This window comes from Pelodiscus sinensis, chromosome 2 (assembly GCF_049634645.1).
Source record: "Pelodiscus sinensis isolate JC-2024 chromosome 2, ASM4963464v1, whole genome shotgun sequence".
NCBI classification, from domain to species: Eukaryota; Metazoa; Chordata; order Testudines; family Trionychidae; genus Pelodiscus; species Pelodiscus sinensis.
This window is the reverse complement of record NC_134712.1, coordinates 20,506,562-20,531,278: the sequence shown is the minus strand read 5'-3', so window position 1 is coordinate 20,531,278 and position 24,717 is coordinate 20,506,562. Positions and strand designations below refer to the sequence as shown.

Below are 24,717 nucleotides of genomic sequence, written 5' to 3'. Positions count from 1 at the left end.
TTATCAGCAACAGGTGTAGGGGACCCAGGTAATTCTACTCCTTCAGGTCCCAACCCAGGATCCTAACAGTGGGAGTCAGTTCTGCCGCTGGAACAGCAGAGATCCAATCAAAACACGCTCCCTGGATTCTTGCACCTAAAACCGAACTGAAGTCTATTTCCCCGGACTACTTCCTATGACCTGGACACAGTGTACTTCTGTTCCATGTGTGTCCTCTGTCTCCTCAGCGTATACAACCAGTGGCAGTCCCAGCAGCTCCTCAGCATCCTGGTTAGCTGACAGTGCTGACGGGTCCTCAGCTCCCGCTCCACCAACAGATGGGAGGCATCTGGCTCCAATCCAACTGAGTTTCAGTGCCCACCTGTTATATTTCCTGTCCCTCTGCTTCTGAAGTGATGGGCATGACTGTCCTCAGGGGCGGCCCGTCCATATAGGCGAACTAGGCAGTCGTCTTGGGCACCAAGTTAAATGGGGCGCCAAATGGTGGTGAAATATCATTAAGGGGGTTGGAGTTGGGGACACCGATTGCATGGTTCACCTAGGGCGCCAGTAGCTGGCAGCTAGTCTAGGGCCACCCCTGGTACCACCCAGCAGGGGATGGGCACTGGCTCCTCCCCAATAATCTCCAAGGAAGATCCCTCTATTCTCACTACAGTCCGCTTCTTTTTAAAAGGGTTTTTTGCAACATGTATTAACCCCTTAGATTTATCAATCTGTCCCCTCTTCGATTGAGCTGTGACGCATTGGTTATCTTTTCCAGACCCGAGGAAGAGATCTGCAAAGGTCAAAAGCTTATTTCTACCACCAAAAGAAGTTGATCCAATAAAAGGCATTACCTCTCCTTTCTTGTCTGTCTCATATCCTGAGTTCAGCTTTGCAAGCACAACACTAAGGGCTATTACAACAACTAGGATTGCTGGGAACAGTTTTTTCCATGTTTCTTTTTCATGCTTCCCACAAGAAATGGAAAGGAATGTGGTAGCAGAAGAGCCTCATGCTAGTTCTCTGCAACAGGAAGATGATTTTAAATCTAGATTAGCCTATTCTCAATCACTTGCTGTGCCAGCAAAATTTACAAGAACAGATTTACAAGCATAAATCAAGTAGCTAGCTTGCTAAATCACCGGTTTATACTAACAGAATACCAATGGATTGTTTGCACATGGAAATTCTTATTTGTACTGCAGATGGTTTTTCCATACAATACTGCACTCCTCCCAACTACTTAACATTTAAGCCAAGACTTTCAAAAACAGGTGCCTAATGTTAGTGACCTAAGTGGTTTAGGTTGTCAAAAGCAAGACGAATCCAGCAACCGCTCTGGGCTCAGAACCTCTGAAATCCCTAACTATGGACTCTGAGTCCTTACTTTAGGCACTCATTTTTTGCAATCTTGCTTTTGCTTTTTCACAATTTTTATTGGGTCAAAAGCATTTCCCATTCAAGTCAGAGCAGGAATGTATCCTATTCCAAACCTTTGAGAGCAACTGGTGTCTTAGGCTCCCTCTGAGAGGCACAGAAAGTCAATCTTGCTATATTTCCCACAGAAAAAAACCCCAAGTAACAGGTGTTGTGCTCCTGGCACATCTCAGCATCACATCCTGTTACAGTTGAAGTAAGCTTTCAAATAATGTTGACTTTGAAATCGGGTCACCCTTTTTGGCTTAAAAAGGAAAATAGTCTTATTTTAGGACTCCACAGAATTTAAAATTCAGAGCTATCTGATTGGCTGATTGTCAGTGTTTAGAAAACACACTTAAAATGAGTTACATTCATTTTCTGAGGCTTGTAATAGCCATTGTAAAACTACATGCAGGTGCTTATGTCTCTCCAGGATTTATGCCGCAGGATGCAATAGTGTTTGAGTGGCTTCTAAAATCTCGTTTCCTCTTCTCTTGAAAAAAAAATCCCAACAGATAATCCTATCCAAATTATAAAACCAATATAGGAAACTGAAATAAGACACAACAATCTCCTTAAATTTACAAGAAGGGGAGGGTGTGGGAGAGGCGGCAAGGAGGGGGTCCAGTGGGAACAAATAAATTCCATTTTTTTCCTGGGAGATGGGATCAGAATCTTCCAGTAAGCATGACTATTTTAGATGGAAATTCCCAGGCTGTTTAAACAGCTGGAAAAGAAACGTCACACACTTACAGGGATTCCTGGGCTCTGCTGATATACTGTGATTCTCGCAGTGTTTCCCATAGCTGATGCATTGTGTGTTAAGGGCTGAAAATTAAAGCCTGCTTCATCCTGCATTCCTTGTGCCTCCCACATTCCCAATTAAGATTATAGACCATGTCGACACTACAAAGTCTTACTGGAATAGCTGTATCAGCTGGGAGCATGAAGAGATCACAACTCCCCTATCTGACATAGCTGGGCCAGCCCTGGGCCTGGACCTGCCGCAGCTAAGGTGCCCCTCCCCTAGGCCCAACTGTGACTCAGCCCAGAACTGCTGTGGCTGGGGCGCTCCTCTCCTGGCCCAAACCCAGCCTGATCCATACTTGCCAGGGTCAGGAAAGGAGAGCCTATCCTGCACCCTAACCCCTGGAACTGCCACAGCAGGGAAAAGCACCTCTTCTCCCTCAGCCCACATGCTGCTGCTCCTCCTCAAGAGCATCCTTGTGCACCCAAACTCCTCATGCCAGGCCTTCCCCGCAGCCCACAGCCCCACTGGAGCTCTCAGACCCCTGCTCTCCAACCCTCTGTCCTAGCTCTGAAACCTTATTTCCAACCCCACCCCAGAACACTTACCCCCGGCTAGAGCCCTCATCTCCTTGAACTCCACCCAATGCCCCAGCCCTGATGAGCCCCTCATCCCTAGCCGCACTCCACAGCCTGCACCCCAACTTCTGCACCAACCCTCAGCCCCCTCTCACACTCTGAATCCCTCACCCCCCTCCCGACACAGGAATTTTGTTAAGTGCACCAATATGAAGGTGATGCCACCTCCATATTGGTGCACATAACAAAATTTATTCTGCACATGGGTGGAAAACATTAGAGGAAATACAGATTAATGAGTTTAAATAATAAAATAAATCATCATCATCATTTTATTTAACTAGCTAGTTTACCTTTTTTTCTTCAGTGTAGAAAATTATGTGCAGTTTTTTATGGGTTGAATGACTGAATAACATACCCCTCCCCCCATCAATATCCATCGCTAAGTCTGGTAATTTTGTCTAGTGTCCATCACACAAGATGGTGGTGCTGATCCCTGCTGACAACTCTGCTTTAAAGCAGAGCTCTCAGGACTTCCAGGCTGACCTCTATGGAACTGGAAGAGATTCTTGGAATATGCTTCCAGCTCTAGGACAGTCCCAGCACATGGATGGCATGGCTAGGGATCCCAAAGCTTCCAGGCTCCCAGGCCAGCTTGCTCCCTGAGGGTATGTCTACACTACCCTCCTAGTTCGAACTAGGAGGGTAATGTATGCATACCGCACTTGCTAATGAAGCCCGGGATTTGAATTTCCCGGGCTTCATTAGCATAAGCGGGGAGCCGCCATTTTTAAATCCCCGCTGCTTCGAACCCCGTGTAGCGCGGCTACACGGGGCTCGAACTAGGTAGTTCGGACTAGGGTGCCTATTCCGAACTACCGGTACACCTCGTTTCACGAGGAGTAACGGTAGTTCGGAATAGGACCCTAGTCCGAACTACCTAGTTCGAGCCCCGTGTAGCCGCGCTACACGGGGTTCGAAGCAGCGGGGATTTAAAAATGGCGGCTCCCCGCTTATGCTAATGAAGCCCGGGAAATTCAAATCCCGGGCTTCATTAGCAAGTGCGGTATGCATACATTACCCCGCTAGTTCGAACTAGCGGGGTAGTGTAGACATACCCTGAGTTTCCCCACTCCAGTTTCAGTCGCAGGTTCTGGTTTGCATATTTCTTTTTTGAAACCCACATGCCAGAGTTTCCAAAAGGAAAATTTGCTGGGATTTCTGATTCACAAGACATTTGGAAGAATTGGGGTTTGGTCCAATGCAAAATGAAAAAAAAAATCTCACAAACCAGAAATCTGGTGTTTTGGCCAGATCTAGTCTGCCTCGCTGCTGCAAGATTGGGATTGAAGTCAGTGGCAGTTTGGGGTTCCAAAGAATTCAGGATTTGTCCAAGCATAGCTTGTGCTTCCTAAATATCCTTAGATGTGAACAATCAGGCAGAAGATTAGACTAATAAATAAATAAAATAAAATAATAATAATAATTCTTAAGATGTACAGTGCTTTACATCTCCCAAGCTCTTGGTGACACTGCTGAATAGTTATTTAATTCTCTTTATTGTAGTGTTGCTTAGCCCTGTCAACACGATATTGTGGTTACTGAAATAGCACCGTGAGACATGTAACATCCTCAACTTTCCTTTCATGTTAATGTATTCCTTATTCACTTCTGTGGTCTCTCCGTGGGTGGCTCTGGCCAGGTGATTATTATTAATAATCATTATTATTATTATTATTATTACTTTTCCTCCTTCTTCTTTGCCTTCTTATCATGCAAATATTTCTTAGGCTTACCCATCTTTTCTTCAATGACAGGAATATCTTCTTTGTGAAATATAAAGAAGAGAGTTGAAACTTAAAAAAGGACGAGGAGTCGTGCGGTGCCTTATAGACTAACAGACTTATTGGAGCATAAGATTTTGTGGGCAAAGACCCACTTCGTCAGATGCATGTCATGATAGTTAAAACTTACTAATTTTGACTTCATAATGAAGGAAAGACAATAATTATCTCAAAAACCCTTCCCATTCCCCCCTGACCAGAGGTCACACTCCAATTCTCAGCAATGATTTAAAAGCTGGATCTTATCTAAAGAGGTTTCATATTAATAAGATGTTACAGACCATTTATCAACACTCTATTCCAGGAAGTGTCACAAAATCTGATCATTCACAATGGGGGAAGGGCATGTTCACGCTCACAGATCATTTTCCTGAGCTGGGGCACTGCAGGGCTGCATCAGGGGACATTGTGGGGCACTGAAGGGGATTTTGATCAGATAGATATTAATCCTGCTTTCACCTGGAGGCATTGTGGGAAGGTGCAGCCATCCTCTCTCTCCCTCCCCCCTTCCCCACTACAGAAGAGCCAGAAATAAACTGTACCTCCATAATGACTCTGTGTTGAATTCTACAAGCACTAGAACATCACAGTCACCATGAATCACACACTGTGACACTTGAGTCAGTAATTTGAATTAGTTAATCACCAGAGGAAAGATATGTCTTGGACGGAGCTACAGCCATCCAAGAAGGATGCATTTTTAAGGGGGCAAATAAGATGATTGGAGGGCTGTTTTGTGTCATTGGGGCAGAATTTTGAGTGTTAACATAAACTTTGGCGTCATCTTGGGGGTCAGTCTAATGCAGGGAAATAGGCCAGATTCTGCCCCACTGGCACAAAACAGCCCTCCAACCAGCTGGTGTAAAATGATCACATTAAGGAATGTTAATTTATCAGAGACTTCTTTACTAAAGGCAGACCTTTTTATATTGAAAGGATCATTTCATGTAAATGGAAGAATCTCTACCCAAAATCTCTACCCATTTTAAGTCTGAACAAAAACACTTGCAAGGCTGTGTCTAGACTGGCAAGTTTTTCCACAAAAGTAGCTGCTTTTGCGGAAAAACTTGCCAGCTGTCTACACTGGCCGCTTGAATTTCCGCAAGAACACTGACGATCTCATGCAAGAAATCAGTGCTTCTTGCAGAAATACTATGTTGCTCCCGTTCGGGCAAAAAGGCCAGTGTAGACAGCTCAGATTTGTTTTGCGCAAAAGTGCATCTAGATTGGCCATGGATGCTTTTGCGCAAAAGTGCTTTTGCGGAAAAGTGTCCGTGCCAAGCTAGACGCTCTTTTCCACAAATGCTTTTAACAGAAAACTTTTCCGTTAAAAGCATTTACGAAAAATCATGCCAGTCTAGATGTAACCTTGTTAGTTTTGAACCTTGCTGTCTGCTCTTTAACTAGATACCGTCTGCTCCAAGCAGTTACTTCTTATTATATAAACTGTTGCACGTAGTTGAAACCTTCCTCAGCAACCATTATAATACAGGGTCGCTGTCAGGTGTTTGGGTTTTTTTTAACCAGAAAGTCTGGGCAAAAGGGAGCCTCTCTAGTGTCTGGTTCAGAGGTACTGATCAGACTCCAAAAGTCCAGTTACCATGAACGGGGCAGGAGGCATAGCACTGAATCATCAATGTACCAGACTTTGCTCAGCTGGGACCACCTCCTACTTGCATCTTGTGGGCAGGCAAGTTCTGTGTCAGGGGCTACAACTCCTATTCCAGCCCAGAGCAGAAGGAACCCAACTTGGACATGGAGGGCGTTGGAGAGGATTGGACAAGGAAGGGGGCGGGGGAAGAGCAGAGGGCAATTGGACATGGGAGGAAAAGGAGCGAGTGAAGGGCAGGTCTTGGAGGAAGAGACAGAACAGTGATAGGATGTCAAGGGAAGAGGCAGAACAGGGTCAGGGAGCTCACAGCCACTCGGGCCCCTGGGAAAAGGGGTGGGGCCTTGGGCAGAAGAAGCAGGGACCCCCAGCCCTTAGAGCTGCCCAGAGCACACTGTGCAGTGCTCTAGCAGCAATTTAAAGGGCCTGGCAATCCTGATCATAAAGTGTTCCCCAGTCTCATTCACTTAGAACAGAAGGGCACTTGGAACAGAAGGGTGCTCTGGTCAGATAGATATTAATCCTGCCTTCAGCTTGCTGTGTTGGCTCACATGCTGGCATCAGTAGTTTTTATTTGCAAGGGATATTTTTCTTTTTAGCAAATGCAGAGTAGAACTGGAGAGGGAACCTATGCCCTTAAATGTAACAAGGGAGACCAAATCCTGCTCTCATACCCCTGTCCCCAGTATTAATCCACAATTACTCCACCAATATAACGGAGATCAGATTTCAGCCCAGAATTGTTTTATACCCATCTGGAGATAGATAAGTGTGTCTATGTATTTGACTTCAGATTTTGGGCTTGTGAAAAATGCCACATTGTCAGCATTGGCAAATGGAGTCTCCTATTTATATCCACATACCGCAGATAGCACAGGCAGGAGTCCAAATGTCCTCGTTCTGCCCTGCCAATATGGGGGAGAGGGTAGGAGTGAAAAGGCAATTCGGTCCTGCTGGTCAATTTGATCCTGGATCTCTCTGCTGAGGCTGTCAAAATAAGTTCCAAGAAATACCTACTGTGGTGGTAGTTCAAGGCAGAATATGTACATCCACCAGGACTTGACTGAGGCCATTAAACTGGTGGATAATTATCTTCCAAACACAAGGTCATTGTTTATTCTGTGAATCACAGAAACTTCGGGAGAGGGGGCGCTAGCATCCTGGAGAGTTTGTTTGTTTATTCATACTGTAAAAAGCACATGTACAGATCAATTTACAAATAAATTCACAATTAGCATGTCAGCAGCTCTTTCCAACCCTCTTCTAGCCCCAAATGCCTTTCTCTGAGGAAGCTTGGAAAATAGTGAAACAGATAAGCCTTGAACCGAGCAGTTTTTCTTTGTTTTTCCTTATGTTTTCTACGCATGATAAAAAACAAAGCAATCCTATCCACACAGTAAATGTGCACTTAAAAATCTTTATGTTTGGGAGGGAGAAAAAGGATAAGCCTCTTAACTCTTCAACTTCTTCCAAACCATATCAACTTGCCTCATTGGTTAAGTCCAGCTGTGGAGTTTTTGTTTAGACTGGAGTGAACTGGAGGGACTTTTCCCACTGCAATGCAAATTCATTCATGTCTCTCCACTGAAGATCAGACTTCCCAAATGTCCCATTGCTGAAGGGGGTTTTTCCTTGCAAACTCTTTACATCAGAAGGATTTCCTTTGACTCAGCTCTGTAGATCCCCTTTTGTATACATTCCACATCTTTGGGGAGCTTCCAAATATCAACCGCTCAGCATGGCACAGACTGGGAGGTAGATTTTCTTTCTTGCTAGGGAGATTTCCATTGTGCGAGTCCACATTGCTGCGGAAAGCTGTGCTCCTGAAAGTTCCCTTCTCCGAGGGAATCTGCTGCAGCTGTGATTGCCTAAGTTTCACCCTGCTCCCAGAACACTGATTTCATTAAATGAGATACTCTGCTAAGGCATTACTGAAATGTGTTCTGTGAACTTCCCTCCCGTACAAAATGCAGGAAGATAAATCCTTACCACAAAGAGTAATGTTCCACCATTATACACCATATCATCTTAAAACCAGTATAGGCAGTTGCCATTCTTCTATAGTGGCCAAATTCAATCACTCTCTGTGCCCTATATGATATCCCAGACATTCTGTGATTGACACTGAATGGTTATTACTAGAGAGTAATGGTCCCCTATGAAATTCTAACTCAAATGTGCCATAGCTGAAACTTAACCCTGGGGAAGGAAGCTGGGGGAGGGGAGCTGTCACTTCATTTAATTGAAACAGTCCTTTAGATGCTTAGAAGGTGTAAAATCCTACCCTGAAAGGTTAGATGCAATGCAGGAGGTCAGGCAGAAACAAGTCTTTGCTCTGTTTTTCAGTGTTCCCAAACCAAATATTGAGATATTTCTAGTCTCTTAGGAAAACTTGTAATTCCGGAATACGTGATACTTTACTCCTCCAGATAGCTGTCAGCTCCCAGTTATCTCCTTGTCCGTTTAGATTCTACCACCTTTGTAGATTTTAGACCACCCACATGTTCGGCACTTAGCTGTAGTTCCTGCATTTTAAGAAGCCACAACTTGTTCTGTACCTTTTTGAGCCCTAAAACTGGTCTAGCTATAAATACTTTGAAACAGAAAAGTGAATATCGCAGCTATTCATTACTTAAAATCGTGAAATTGTGTGTTTGCTTTTTAGGCCCAGATCCTGAAAGTTGTTTAGGCACCCAAGGCCCAGTAAAAATCAATGGGCATTAGGAACCTAAATACACTTCAGGATCTGTACTTTAATGTCATATATATTTAACATGCTATTAAATATGTTTTAATGGCTGTACATTATTTTGACACATATGGCCCGCTGTCAAAAATATATGGTTTCTCTTTCATTCTGAAGTTACCACAGAAGAGTGATTATTCATGACACATTATGCCATTGTTCTTGATTCCTTGACTTCAGTGAAAGTTTGGGTTATGCAGGATCAGGCCCAGTGCTTTATTTATCTATTCCTTTAAGCTTTAGTTCTTTTCAGTGTTTTTGTAGTCATTGTAGTGCCGGGATATGTGAGAGATAAGGGATGTGAGACAATATCTTTTATTGGACCAACCTCTTTTGATGAAAGAGACAAGCTTTTGAACATACACAGAGCTTTTCTTTGGGGAAATGTAATCAGATTGCCCAAACCTAAAGATTACCTAGACATGAGTAAACTCCAAAGCTTGTCTCCCTCAACAGCAGAAAATGGTCTAATAAAAGATATTTGCCTGACCTACTTTGTCTCTCTAGTTTTAGTTCTAATGGTTAAAGCAGAAGTTCATCAATTCAAAACTAGAACTCAGAAGATTAGTCTATCTATGATGCTCAGAAACTCACCTTTATATATCCATGCTTTCAACATCGGCTAACCTGTTTTCTTCAAATTTGACTTAATATGGAGATCTCATTGAGACTTAAGAATCAAACTAAGTTTGAAAGATGCATAATATTGAACATAAGGTTGCATACACATACAGAGAGGATCATAATTTATTTCTAAATAAACATTTGAAGTTAAAATACCCCCTGTATTTGTAGCATTCATGGTAGTTACTACAGTATATTAAAGCACAAAGGAATGTTACAGGTATTGTATACCTTGAATGCTCAGGTGTTTGATATAAGGGACTTAAAACAGTTCTGAAGTTCTCACATGGTAAAACGTAAACTTCATTATGTTTAATATTAAAGTGTTGTGGCTGCAAATGCATTTTAGCAATTATTATATAAATAGTAGCAACACAATCAGAAAATAATGCAGCTTCTATATCTCTGACCATAAATATGGATGTGCCTACAGTGACCTTCTCTCAAAAGTATACTTGCCATCTATTCTATCACAATTTGTTTAACCGCACAAATCAGACTGATAGACAAGGCAAAGAAATTGTAATATGAAGTATGTTGCACTGAAGCCTCTAGGAGGCTGTCAATGCTTTAATGGCATATTTAGGAAAGCATTTTTCAAAGTGTCCGCATTTTGCAAATTCTTCATATAATTCCATCAAATATCAGAGCTATTCAGTTCACTCTGCATGTGCCACCTACAGGGTTTGTTAAAGTCAGATTTTGCGGTCACCTGCACAGATGTAAAATCACCTGGCCAAGATTTTCAAAGGACAATAGTGAATTTTGAGTCCCCCACTGGAGATACTTTGGAGATGTATGAATTTCAGAGAGAAGTGCTCAGTGCCCTGTGAAAATCTGGCCCCATCAGGTATCTCAGGGTTAGCATTCATCAACCCAGAAGTCTAAAATCAGGAGCCACGTTAGAAAATCTTGCTTACTATCTTTACTTTACGACTGTACTTTCAACAATGTAACAGAGAACAAACTTTGACTGCATATTTATGAGAGACAAGCACTCACTCAGCAGAAACATAGGAAAACAAAATACAAAAGTATCTGATTGTTAGTGATAAGGGCCTGGTGAACAAGAGAAGATGTTTTAGAGCAGCAGGTGCTAGTGGGGGTTTACTCTGGGACTTTGTGGCTCATTGGGTTATTCAAGGCATTACTATTATTATTATAAGGCAGAGAAGCTGCTTAAGTTACCAACATAAACATATCATTGCCCACAAAATTAATTCCACATCTCTTTAATAAAGAGCAGGTGTTCCTCTTCATCACTGCATGACAATAATGGGTCTCCCTGGTCCTGTGCACCGCATGGGTCTGGGAAAGTGGTAGGGATGGGAAAGTAACACTGTTTCAAAGAGGTTAGCTTAACATGGTCCATACCTTGTACTACATTCCAACACCATAGTGTAAATCTGGTTTTATCGCTATTTGTTGTACAGTTTAGGCACTGCCTGACATAATCAGCAGCAGAAATAATTCTATTTCCAGAGCAATGCCATAGACAAGGGAAGTGCCTCCCCGCACCTTTTCCATGTTCTTACCCCTTGTGAAATGATGTGCACACAGAGGATACATCTACACAGCAGTGTTATTTCAGAATAACTGACATTATTTCAAACAAAGTGCACATCTACACAGCAAACCGTTATTTCGAAATAATGTCGAGCTGAAGGACTCCTTACTCCAACTCCTCTAACCCTCATTTCACAAGGAGAAAGGGAAGGCGAAGGATGAGTGTTCTTTCTTCAACTTCCTGCTATGTAGACAGTGCCAAAAGCCAAATTAAGCTATTTCGACTCAGCTACACAATTGACGTAGCTGAAGTTGTATAGCTTATTTCAACTTTTGCCCTGCTGTGTAGACATGCCCAGAGGGAGCAGCTCTTACTCCCCGTGGTCCTTAACCTTGGCACAAAGGCTATGTCTACACTCACGGCTTCTTTCGCGAGTAATATGCAAATGAGGCTAAGTGTGGAATATCACCGAGCTTCATTTGCATACCTAATGAGCCACCATTTTTTTCAGAAGAGGCTCTTGCGCAAGAAGGAGCGTCTACACTGCCCCTTCTTGTGCAAGAAAAACCCTCTTGTGCAATGCCGTTACACCTATTGCTTTTCAGGAAGAACGGCATTGCGCGAGAGGGTTTTTCTTGCACAAGAAGGGGCAGTGTAGACAATCCTTCTTGCACAAGAGCCTCTTCTGAAAAAATGGTGGCTCATTAGGTATGCAAATGAGGCTCGGCGATATTCCACGTTTAGCCTCATTTGCATATTACTCGCGAAAGAAGCCGCGAGTGTAGACATAGCCAAAGTGTTGAAAGAGGGAGGATCCTTTCACTCTCCCTGTCCTGCTGCTCAGAGATCCAACAGAGAAAGCCCACACATACATATGCACATGGTAGGTATGCACTCTTCATTCCTCATATTCCTCACTTACCAGCAGATTCCTCATTGTCAAAAATGTAGTTCATTCTCACTGTGAGCACTTTTCCCTTTCTAAATAAACCCACATCTTCCTAAGATTTGCAACTGCAGAGACTGCTAGAGATAGACAGCAAAACTCTTGGAATTGTATTTAACTACAACCAGTTAACATTTTTCAAAATTCAGAATTTGGGGATAATTTCTTTGTCAAAATTTTGAATTTCAAGGGAAAAACAGGATTTTTTCAAACTTTTTTCTTTTCTTGTTTTGGCTCTAGCAGTTGGTGTGTTTTATCTTCTGCCTCTCAGTGATAATGCTGCACTCCTCCTGTAACTCTGCCCCCAAAGAATAGATGCAAGACATGTTATAAGGCTATAGAAATGGCTGCAAAACTGAGAAGACCCCAGGGTCTGAGGCTCTTATCAGACTGTGTCCTCTTTGAAACACAAGTTTCCATGAGGACTGGCAGCCTTCAAAGAATCTGAACCAGTTTGCTCCTTCTATATGTATCCTGCCTGAACTGAAGGGAATACAAGAAAGTAGTTTATGTGGCTCTTGAGAAATGCCAATTTAGTACCTTGCCTTGTATAGTTATCAAAGTAATGGTCATTTTTATATTGTGACAGCAAGATAAATTTGGTGTAGGCATTAAATTCAAGAGCAATCATTAAAAATATAAGCTATATGCAGCTTCAATGCCAGCATTTCTATAAAAAGACTAAGTTAGCTTATATTGGAATTGGTAACTTCTTTTTGGGAAGACACTCCACATAATTGTGTTCCCAAAAAGGAGAGTTGATTTGACCCCCTCTAGATATTGAAGAGATAATCTTCATGAGTTCAGAACCTCACTTCACTGATATTTGTAATTTGCAGCTCTCCAGGTCAATTGCTGTAGTGAGACCTGAAAGAGCAGATGTTTGCAGTCAACCGGTCTCAATAGGAGACATGTTTGTTTTGTGGCATTGAATGTGAGGTATCAAGAACACTGTATGAAAGAGATGAGATCACACCTGAATGTGATGATTACAGCAACAGACTCATGCTCAAACAAGATTCCTAATACAACTTTAACAGCTGTCATTAATCCCTTTATCAGTGTAGAAATGGCAACCTCTTTGACACTAAATAAATGCCAATTGCCCAGCTGTGCCTACTTCTAGTCCATTGCAGCATCCCCCTCCTATGGTGCTGAAAGGAGGAAAAATTACTCTTAGAGTCAGGGTAGGGCAGCGGGAGCCAGAAACTGCACTATCAGCAACCAGAATTGTGACTCGTATCCTCAGGATCCTCATGGCATAATTGAACCAGGTTGAACACTGATTGGTCCTGTTTTCCTGAACAACTACACTCCCTTCTGAAAGCAGAGGGATGGAGCAGACCTTTCCTGCCACAGAGACAGGGCCACTTATCTGATCAGCAGGTAGCTGGCAGGGAGGAGAAGGGAAGGAAGGAAAGTTACCAGAGATATGAAAGGTTTATTGGATGATACATAGGATGTTGCCATATAAAGGGAAACAAAAGGTGGCTGGATAGTAAGCAACTGGGTGGAGAGGTTGGGCAGGGATGAGGCCAGGGGACACTTTGCTCTAGGGATGTGGTTATTGAGCATATGGTGGTGAGAAGAGTTTTGTACATATTGAGGACTATATTTTAGAATCAGATACATGCCGACTGTGATACCATATGGCTTTATTTCTGTAACCCTCATCTGCCACTTACATAATTCCCCTCCTATTATTTCTAATCTTACTTATTGCATCATGTATGACATTGGACTGTAAGCAAATCAAGGCAAGGAGCATATATCTCTCTCTTCCATAAGGTGGTCAGCACCCAATGGTCAATAAAAATAAATACTAAATAATAACGTACAGTGCTTGGCTTATGTAAAAGCATTGTCTAAGTGTAGATATTACTGGCTACTATTAAAATGTCAACATTTACCATAGTCACACCACATGTACAAGAGTTATTTCCTGTTATAAAGATATTGGGAAGCTTAATATTCAGTGAATCAACTGTTGGCAAGGACCAACTTTTTTATGGCAAACACTGCCTGAGACTTACTGCTACATGGAGAGATGTACTTTGATGCTCCATCATGCCATCAGATCCAGTGCAATAAATAAAAGACAGAACACAAACCAATTATTGTAATATAGCTACATCTGGTATGTTTGGCTACAGATTAGCTTGCACAGTATCACTGATAACCAAATGGATCCAATTCCTGAACTATTTCCCAGAATGTGGATGTAGTCACCATAATTCATATTTAGTCACATATCTTCCATTAACATTACATAACCCATGTGCCACAGTGATGGAAGATGTGTTGCTAATCCTGTGCATTCTTCTAAACATTTCAATTTATGATGCTCTCTAAGAGCAAACTTGAGTGCAAGAGTCATTAACATTGTAGATTTGAGAAAGTGGGCGATCTGATGAGATTCTACACCAGAATTACGTGTAATGTGCACCACAGGGAATCATAGTAGAAGGTGTTAGCAAAACTGCTCCAAGTGCTTGCCACTTATAGACTTGTACAGAGTGGTTATGTAAAGCTGTTAATGCTAGTCCACCCTTCATGAGATTTATGCCTTGTCTATACTTACCAGAAGATGGATGCTCAAGATATCACTCTTCCAGGGTTCAATTTAGACGGTCTATTAAGGACCCAGTAAATCTCTTAAGGACTGATGACACCCCTGTCCACCCTGGTACTCCACAGGGTCAAAAGGAGTACAGGAAGTCGACGGAAGAGTTTCTCCTGTCGACCTACCACAATGGGAATGCCACAGAAATTCAACTTAAGGTACATCAACTCCAGCTATGCTATTCTTCTGGCTGGAGTTGCAGATCTTAAGTCGATTTTCTCCCCAAGTGCAGACCTGGCCTTAGGCTCTTAACTGTCTAGTTCCCTTAACTAGACCTTGGTCCAGGAACCCAGCCATGCCCCAGTCCCTACTCTGCCCACATCAACCCCGGTGCCAACTGTGCCCACATATCTATACAAGCGAATTCATCACTGGAGCCAACCACATATGCCACCAAATCAGAGGCTTATTTAACTGCACATCCAGTCATGCGATCTATGCCAGCAATACCCCACTGCTGTATATATTGGACAAGCTGAACAGTCCCTATGGGAAAGAATCAATGGATACAAATCAGATATCCATAAAGGGAACATACAGAAACCTGTAGGTGAACACTTTAATCTGCCTGGTCACTCATTAAGAGATCTTCAATTTGCTGTTTTGTTACAGACCAATTCCACAAGCCAAATACACAGGGAAGGGTTGGAACTACAATTCATTCGCAAGTTTAATTCTCATGCCAATGGTCTGATACCAAATGGCCTTGACATTATAAACCAACCAAACAAGGAAGGTGCCAATGGTTCTTTGTTTATGTCGAATCTGGTGTTTTTACCCTTCCTTTCTAATGGCTAACTAATGGTTCTTATCTGCTTCTTTTAACTATCCAGTCTTTAGGTTCTTATAGTTTTGCCTATTACATACTGCTTGGCTTTCCCTTTGATATTTATATACCCACTGCCTCTTTCCCCTCCCTCCCCTCCCATTTTTCCTCTTCCCCTGTTCTCCCCTCCCTCCTTCCTTATTTTTAGTTCTGGACTTTCAACGCTCTGGTCATCTGAAGAAGTGGGCTGCGCCCATGAAATCTCATGATACCATCTGTATGTTTTGTTAGTCTTTAAAGTGCTACCAGACTATTTGTTGTTTTTAAAGTTTATCCTGTACAGACTAACTTGGCTACCCCTCTGAAGCCTTTGGTTCTTAAGTCATTGAGGAACTTTTGAAAGTTCACCCTGCAGTTACTGAGAATATTTTTCATATTTATTTGCATGACCATTGTGCCTAGAAGACCTAGTCATTGAGCCCATTGTGCCTGGTGCTGTCTAAAAAAAGCCCAAAGCCCCAAGTACTGTAGAAGCTGTTCTCATTTGCAGCTCTCAGAATGTGCCATTCCCTCAGGAATGAAAAGGAGAAAACATACAAGGAGTTAAGAGCATTCACCAGCTGGAAGAGATGAAGATATAGCAAGCAGCAGCTGCCAACAAAATAGCTATTGTAAGGTTGTAGCTGGTGGTCTGCGCTACATTTAAAGGGATAGCTCCCAGAAAGGCATGCTGGGAAGGGCTTCTGTAAAAGACTAACCTGGCTCCTGAATAAACAGATCGTTTTGGGTTCCTGCCAACTCTCTGTTGGGGCTTGTTCAGGTTAGGTTAGCCCTGAGGATTGGCATAGCTTGTTCTTTGACTGCTCTTGTCCCAGAGAACCCCTCTCCCCCAGGACCCATCAATGTAGTGTCCAAGAACCCTATAAACACTAATGAATGAAATCTCAGAATACTCCTGTGAGCAAATACTGGCATGCTGAAAAATTGAGCATGTGCATCAGTGTTTGTAGGATTGGGGCCAGCGGCTGCAGCAACAGCCTGGAGAATACCTACCATCCCCTTTAGGGCATGAATATTTTGTTTGTAAAATGATATTTTATCCTTGAGAGGTCATGGACTATGCAGTGGTAACATGACCTTTAACTTCTCCAGACCAAATGTTTACACAGGTGCAGTCATTTCCTGAACAAGGAGCAGAGGTTTGAATATTATACAAACACTATTAATTTAAATATTTTTTTCTCAATGGCTGTGGTTTTTCACAGGAAATATAAAAACTAATATTTTGCTCAAACTGCTAATTTGAGTCTCTGAGAATGTGCCATCATCCACCAGCCAAGTCACTGGGAAGTCATATATCTATGTTATCAGTTGCTATCATGTTAGAATATTAAACATAGACAGATATTTTAGAGGGAAAGCCTCCTAAATTTTCCCTGAAAGCTCTAAGGTAACCCAAATACTTTGGCAGCTACAGTATGAGTAACCAAAAATCACAGAGGTCTGGTTCTAATGGTTCTTAAGTCAGTAGCACGGAGATGTGAAACTGAAAGCAAAGAGATTTTTCCACATCCCATGTTAGTATCATTTCACAGTTGGAACAGGAAGTGAGTTGAATGGAAAGACTATAGTCTTTCAAAAGGAAATGTGTCAGTTACGTGATCTTTAAATTGCTCCTTTTTTCTTATGCTTGGAGTTCATGTAAGTTGTAGTTTTCATGTCTGTTAGCTATGACCTGCTTTTCCACTAATATGGGATAGCCCAGTATCCTAGCCAACATTCCTCATCTGAATCAATAAATACTAGCAAAGATTAGCTAGAAATGCAGCATATGTTCAGGGCTTCATGCTTTATGTGGGATTTTCCTGACTTCATATTAGCTGACACCACACTTGCTTTTTCTATAGAGCTAGTTTAGCTCAAGTCTATAAAGCGCATGAAAAATGTTACACACGTATGATTTAACGCTACACCCAGTCACTACAAGCCAATTAATTTCTTAGAGGCAATGTTTACTACCATTTTGTCATGTCTTTACTGTGTCTTACAGATTCAAAGAAGTAACTTAAAACAGATGCTTAGAAATAGATTGTGTGGGTTGTCTGAGAGATTGCTGCAATTCATTATCCTGGTTGAAAGTTAAACAGCAATCAGATTGTGTTAGAGTTGGATAAAATTGGCAGCGCTCTTTTGAATCCAGGTAATCAGCAAGAAATAGGGCTCTCAACAGAGGCAAGAGTTCTGAGAGTCTGTTGCTTTCAATTAAATGGTCTCCTGGATCAGTTGCCTGTGTCTCTTCCTGTGCTTGTAAATACTGCCCTTGGATGCATTTACTGAGATTGAAGTTGTTGTGAATCTCATGGATGTACATGAGGACAGCCCTAAACACAATGCTCAAGTCCTTTCTGCCTTGGAGTTGTGTCATCATTTACACCTCTGCCAAGTGGGTGTAAACTCAGAAACGTGATCATGCTCTAGATAAATATAATGAATGAATTTTCATTTACTCCAGTCTGAGCAGTGATGACTCCAGTGGCCAGGAGGGCAGCTGGCCTGCAGCCTGGTGATGTAAAAGAACCTGGAGCTTCTGCTATCTCAGCAGCAGCAGGGGCTAGAGCCATGGGCCCTTTAAATCACTCCCAGAGCCATGGGCGGTATGCTCCTGGAGGCGCTGAAGGACTGGCTAGGGGGAGGTGAGCCTCCAGCCCACCCCTTTTGCTCAAGGCCCTGCCTCTCCTGAAGGCCAAGAGCTCCTCCCCACCCTAGGCCCTGCAAAGTCTGTCCTCAGCCTGGGTGGCTCGCAACCAAATGAACAGATGACATGCAAGAGAGTGGAGAATAAGGTCAACAGTATCTACCTAATATCTTGCGATGGGCCTATCTGACAGCAATAAAGCTCTGTCAATGAATCCCCGATATTCTTTATGTGAGCAGATCAGGAGTAAGGAAAGAAATGCATGAAGGAAGCTATCAGAACAACCTGTGTTATGGAGTTCACTTTGAGGCCATATTTATTAAGAGTCACAACACCACATAAGAACATAACAATGGCTGTACTGGGTCAGACCAAAGGTCCATCCAGCCCAGTAGCCTGTCTGCCAACAGTGGCCAGCGCCAAGTGCCCCGGAGGGGTTGGACCGAAGACAATGGTCAAGTGATTTGTCTTGTGCCATCTATCTCCAGTCTCTGACAAATAGAGGCCAGGGACACCATTCCTACCCCCTGGCTAATAGCCTTTTATGGACCTAACCTCCATGAATTTATCTAGCTTCTCTTTAAAGTCTGATATAGTTCTAGCCTTCACAGACTCCTCTGGCAAGGAGTTCCACAGATTGACTATGCGCTGTGTGAAGAAGAACTTTCGCTTATTAGTTTTAAACCTGCTACCCATTAATTTAATTTGGTGTCCTCTAGTCCTTATACTATGGGAACTAATGAATAACTTTCTTTATTCACTCTCTCCATACCACTCATGATTTTATATACCTCTATCATATCCCCCCTCAGTCTCCTCTGAAAGGAGGGATATAGAACCCCATTTTACAGAAATGTAAACTGAGGCACAGACCAATTATGTGATTGCCCCAAAGTTATCTGGTGAGTCAGTAGTGGAGTCAGGATTAGAAACCACATCCTTACTGTAGCTTCTGGGCACATAACTTCAATACACACTGGCCTTCATTAAAATTGAAACATTACCTCCAATCCTAATTCCTTGTAATAGTAAGACAATGACAACTGTGTGAGGCGTTAACAGCTCTACTTTTGCCTTCTTTGGATTACAACGAAGGTCAATTCTGAGTAAATGCATTTTTCATCCTTCTATTTTTACCAAACACAAAAGGCTGCCACACTCCAACTGCATGCTCATTTTAAAAAATGTTATATCCTTTTGTTACTCAGGAACCACTTGATGGCAGCTAGCAGAGGGCACAGAATTTTAGGAGTCCCCTAAACCAACCATGTAATGTTAATAATAATACTTGTGTAATAATTTGATAAAGGATGTCATTAGAAGTACCAACTGAGAGCCAGTGACACGGTGGTCATTATAAACATTGCAAAATGTATGTCAGAAGAATAAGTAAAGAGTTATGAACCTGTACTTGAAATTATTTTCTTTGGGTCTGTGCTTTTGAGAAGATCACCAGGAAGCAACAATCATGGTCCTTTCAGGCAGTTGTGAGACACTTATCCATCAGTCCCATTTCAGAATAGTATACTTCGCAATGGATATGTGCATATTAAGTCGCCAGCTAATCAAAATAAAAAAAAATTAATATGAGAGGCCAAAATCCACAAGAAGCAACACACAGCAAGCAGGTCTCTGTCCAGTTTACGAATAAAGGTCAAAGTATTGTTTTGATATATCTGGAGTTTCAAAGGGAAATCATGGCATCTTTTACCTATCATGTAAGCTGACAGTGGCCTTGCTTTACAAACAGAAGATCACAGCCATGCCTTGTGATCATACACTGGAAGGATTTTGAGTGAGCTTCTGTTTTTATGACATAATAACATCCTGTTAGTTATGTTCAGATTCTTGTCTGTCGTTTATGATTTTATCTAAGTGTCATGCTTTTTTCCCAATATTGCGGGCTTCTTTTGGAAGTAGCTTTTCCAGAAGAGATCTTCTGAAAAAACTTCTTCCAAAGGAGAGCATCCACACTGCCAAAGTGCATCGAAAAAGCAATCTGCTTTTTTGAAAGATAGCATTCACACTGAATAGACGCTCTCTTGCATGTAAACTGGGATTACTATGGATGGAATGGCCACTAGGGCACCTTTGCTTTTTCCTTAATATGTTCTTGAACTCCCTCTTCCCCGTCCACACACAACTTTTTCCGAAAGAGCTCTTTCAGAAAAAGGCTTCTTCCTCATAGAAAGAGATTTACCAATGTTGGAAAAAACCCTCTGTTCTGTCAATTTTCTTTTGAAAGAATGCGATTGCAGTGTGTATATAATTGAAGTTTTTTTTAAAAAACGGCCGCTTTTCCAAAAAAAACCTCTGTAGTGTAGACATAGCCTTTAGAAACAAACTGTCATGTTGTGAGTTTAGCAGAGCTATGTTGTAAGGTACAACAGGTAAGCTGTGGTGTACTGTTCCTTTGGGAAGCGTGGGACTGGTAAATCTGTGTGTGTCCAGTGAATAAGAGGCTGGATACTCCAGGGGGTGCTTGGAGAACTCGGGGGATGAAGTGTGCCTCTTGCTAATTTCGAGAGCCTGCGTGGGCTGAGACAGGGGGGTTCGGGCTGCCTGTGGCTGGTGGTGTCAGGGAGATGAGCTGTGGCAGCTGTAGAGAAGGCTTTCATATACTAAGAGCAAGTGTTAGTGAGATGTCTCAGAAGCCGGTGAGCTGTGACACCCCTGGGAAGCACCACGCCTTTCATTCAAAGACATCTATAAGCAAGGACATTGAAGTATTTGCCAGACTGATGATTCAACAAATTTCACAAGTTTTCAAATGATGGCACAGTACGTTGAATGCCACAGGAATACCCAGTGAATAAATCATTCCATGGAAAATGGTGAAATATGTCCCATAAAATATTCAGGAAATACATTTGACCATCTCTCATGCAATGTTCCCCTCTCTTCTTCCCCTCTTCATACCTAGAGATGATAATGAACCACATCTTAGATGAGGAACATTTTTGAGGGGAAGGGGCTGATGATTATGGTACTTGGGTTTGGTGACAGCGAACCATGAGGGTCAACTATTGCTCTCATCTGACTCTTTCTGTGCCAGGGGTGAGTCTCAAATGTCCTGCAGCAGCTCCTAATTCTGCATAGCTTCATTTTGCATAGCCATCAAGGCCTCTCATGCACAGCATGGATGCAGGCTTGGCTGGGGTGAGCATGTGTTGCTCCTTATACCTTCCTAAGGCTGGGTCAGCTCTGTTCAGTGTCCTCCACCATTTCAGTGTGCCTCAGGCTCTCTGCCTTCATCTATCATGTGAAGGCAGAATGCTTCATAGCACCTCCACTCACATGCTGCATTGCCACACATGCTCAGCACCTGCATATCTTCCAGGAGCCCATAGTCTATGTCTAAGACTAAGCAGCAGCAGAACTATATATTTATGTCTGCCACAACAGACCCTCCTTTCAAAAATAGCACCTTTTAATTCTTCTGAATGGAAAGGGTCCATTGATTCAGAAATCCTCAGCAACACAAGCACCCTTTTCTTTGCAGCTATTGTCTTAATCAGCATAATTGTCTCTGGTTCTCCACCCTCCTTCTGCAAACTTTGGGTTAGAAAGGAAATGTTCCAAAGAGGCACTGCCCACCTCCCCCATAGCCTCACACGAAGTGTATGTGTCACCCACCCCTCTCGGTCTTTTCACAGTCACTGCCATTTACGCTCAGAAAAATGATGCATTGCCTCAAACGATCAACAACTCATTGTTAGCAATGCCAAAGGATCATGCAATTGCTGTTTTTCTGAACTTGACTGTGTACTGGAAGTTGTTTCCTTTCTGCAGTTGGCAGGACATGGGAGGAAAGTCACTGCACATCTGTTTCACATTTAACCTGAAACCAAACTTTTTCATACTACTTTTCTATCCTCTGCTGTATATTGATTCAATTACCAGGCTCTGCTAGTGGAAGAGATTTATATTATACCCTCATACAAAGCTATTGTGTGTTTTCTCACACAACAGTACTGAAGCAATTACAAACATCCTCAACACAGCCCTCTTTAATCAGAAGAGTTAGCTTTCCCCCTCTCCCTTCCCCTCCCAAAAAAAGTTGATACTGGATGTGTACCTTCTCTGAAGGCATAACATCCTCACCTATTCTCATCTGCAGTTTGGCTGGCCAGCTGATTAGACAGCTCCCTCGCTGCCTTGAGAGGGCTGCTCATATGAACATTGAGAGGTCAAGGGGGGAATAAAACATATCTGGCTCAGATTTCACCAGTTGGCTGCTGGGTAAAGGACCTTAAATGCACGCAGGAGTAACACAGATCCTGTTGTTCCTTGCACACGCATTTAGCCGTCTCTCCATCACTGATGTGTTCTGCCTTTTCATCTTCCAACCAGTGAGAGAGAAGAGAAGGTTGTTCTTTGGAGACACTATATTGCTTTTTTAAAGAAAGAAGAGACAAAAATGCAATCTGCGCTTTAGAGCAGTAGGGACGCCTAGATTGCTTTCCTGGCTTTGCCACTGCTTTTATGCATAACCTTGGACAAAACATTGCCAGGCCCACATTTTTTAAATTGCTCATAATTTTGTATGCATATATTTTTGCATCTCCAGCCTAAGTCACCTTAGGCAGCTAAAATGAGCAGTCAAAAGATGAGGCCCTCGAAAATCACAAAAGATGAGGCCTTATCAAAATCATAGTCCTTAACTTTGTTGCCTGTGACAAATAATAAATAAATAAATAAGTCCTGGGCATATGGACTATCCAAAGACAATTCCACCAACTTTATAAGTGTCACGTCCATCTTTATGGGCTAGGGATTGGATTCTAGATCCATGGGGACATTGCAGGAACTTCCCTCAGGAACTAAAATTACTGGGTGGGAGTTAGTAATTAATGCAAATTCTTAGGCAGGCAACAAGTCTGAAGGACTTTTACCTCATGTTCTGCTTTGCCCTGGGTCAGGAGGCCTAGCAAGCAAAGACTGAAAATTGTGTGAAGAACAGGCCTGACACTGGAGAGTCACAACTCTCTCCAAGAACTGACTGATGTGAGTTTGTGACAAGAGGGACAGGCTCTGTGAGAGGAGATGAATTAGATTCTGTTAGGGTCTCCATATGGAAGATGGGTGGCACTAGGTAAGCTAAGTGCATAGAAGCTCTTTATTATTTTTAAGATACACTGTCTCTGCTACCAACCTTTGCTCTCAGTAAATAGTATTTGGCTTTATGAAGGCCATCTGGTCACTGATGAACCGTGTCTTTGCCCGTCAGAGAGCAGGAAGCAACTGTTGAACTAAAGTCAGACTTGCTAAGGTGATCAGAACAAATTGCAGGACACACTGCTGCCTAAATCCCCAGTCTAGAGGGAATGAGTTAAGGCCCTACACCCCCAGAAAGGCGCCAGCTACACGCCTGAGAACCAAGAAAGATTCCTTCAAGAAGGCCACAAAGAGGTCAGAGGTGCAATTACCTCAGGAACTGCGATGGTGTCTGTGAACCCTTTTGCAAAATACCCAATAACCCATTGAACACATTACGAAGTATTCTATTTACTTATCTATAAATGACCTATTGATAATATTAGTGTAGTAGTACTTCCCTCCCAAGGAAAGATTGTAGAATCTCCATCTCTGGAGATATTTAAAGCAGGTTAGATGACATCAGGGATGGTCTAGATGGTACTGGGTCCTGCCGTAAGGGCAGGGGACTAGACTTGATGACCTCTCTAAGTCCCTTCCAGTCCTAGTATTCTATGATTCTATGAAAGTACTGCTTTCAAAGCTTTACCATGTTTTCAGAATCTCTGTCCTCCATTCAAAGTACTACTGTCATCACAAATGTTCACCCCCATGAAAAAATCACTTTCTGCGCTTCACTATCATCTTAATTGTTTAAAAAGTAGTAGTACTGGGTAGAGTAGCCCAAGCATTACGATAAACAAATATTAATTATTAAGTTATATTGCTCTTAGCAGGAAAACTGCTTCTGTTATGATAGCAGCCTTTCAAAAGCTTTGTGAAAACGGGATACTTCTTCCAGTCCTTGTCTGTTTAGTTCCCAAGCTGGTAAAGTGACTGGGAGATGTCAAAATCCGCTTATATGCAGCATTATACAGAAAGGGTTATAAGATCTGTGGGGCTGGACTGTCTTTTATTATGCTGATATAGTGCCTGACACAATGGGGCCCATGTCTTGGTTGCGGCCTCTAGGTACTTACTAATAATAAAAAGTACACTACCCACGAAGAGAAATCTTGCCAAAGGAGCCTGGAGTGGAGGCGGGGGGACTCCTCCAGGCCCCACTCCCCATTTTGGATGGCCCTAAGTACCTCACACCTGAGTGACCTCAGTATGTTTCGGTGGGATTCCCTGCTGAACCAATGGTGTATCACTCTGCTACTGCCTGGGTCCTGACTCAGGAAACACTTCTTGGGCTGCTAGCCCCTTGTTGATAGAGACTCAGGCTATTAGAACACATTGTCTGATGGCAAAGGGCTGCTATACCATCTCGGGCTAGCAGGCCATGCTTCCCTAGGGGCACTGGGCCAAGTGCCTTCACCCTAGGCCTTGAACTGTGGGGTTCTGAGGCCTAGAGAGCATCCCATAGACATAACTGTGATGTTCCTGAACACACTAGCCATGCCCATACAGAATGGGGTGTGCATACATTGC

At 42.7% G+C, this 24,717-nt stretch overlaps 1 long non-coding RNA gene across 2 annotated transcripts in view; it reads right to left on the bottom strand.

Annotated features, from left to right (window-relative positions):
- LOC142826695 (uncharacterized) overlaps positions 1-24,717 on the bottom strand; it is a 146,075-nt gene that overhangs the window by 117,825 nt on the left and 3,533 nt on the right. For both annotated transcript variants that reach the window (XR_012900897.1, XR_012900898.1), the window contains exon 2: positions 19,493-19,648. This is a non-coding gene — a long non-coding RNA (uncharacterized LOC142826695). The remainder of the gene's footprint in view (positions 1-19,492; positions 19,649-24,717) is intronic.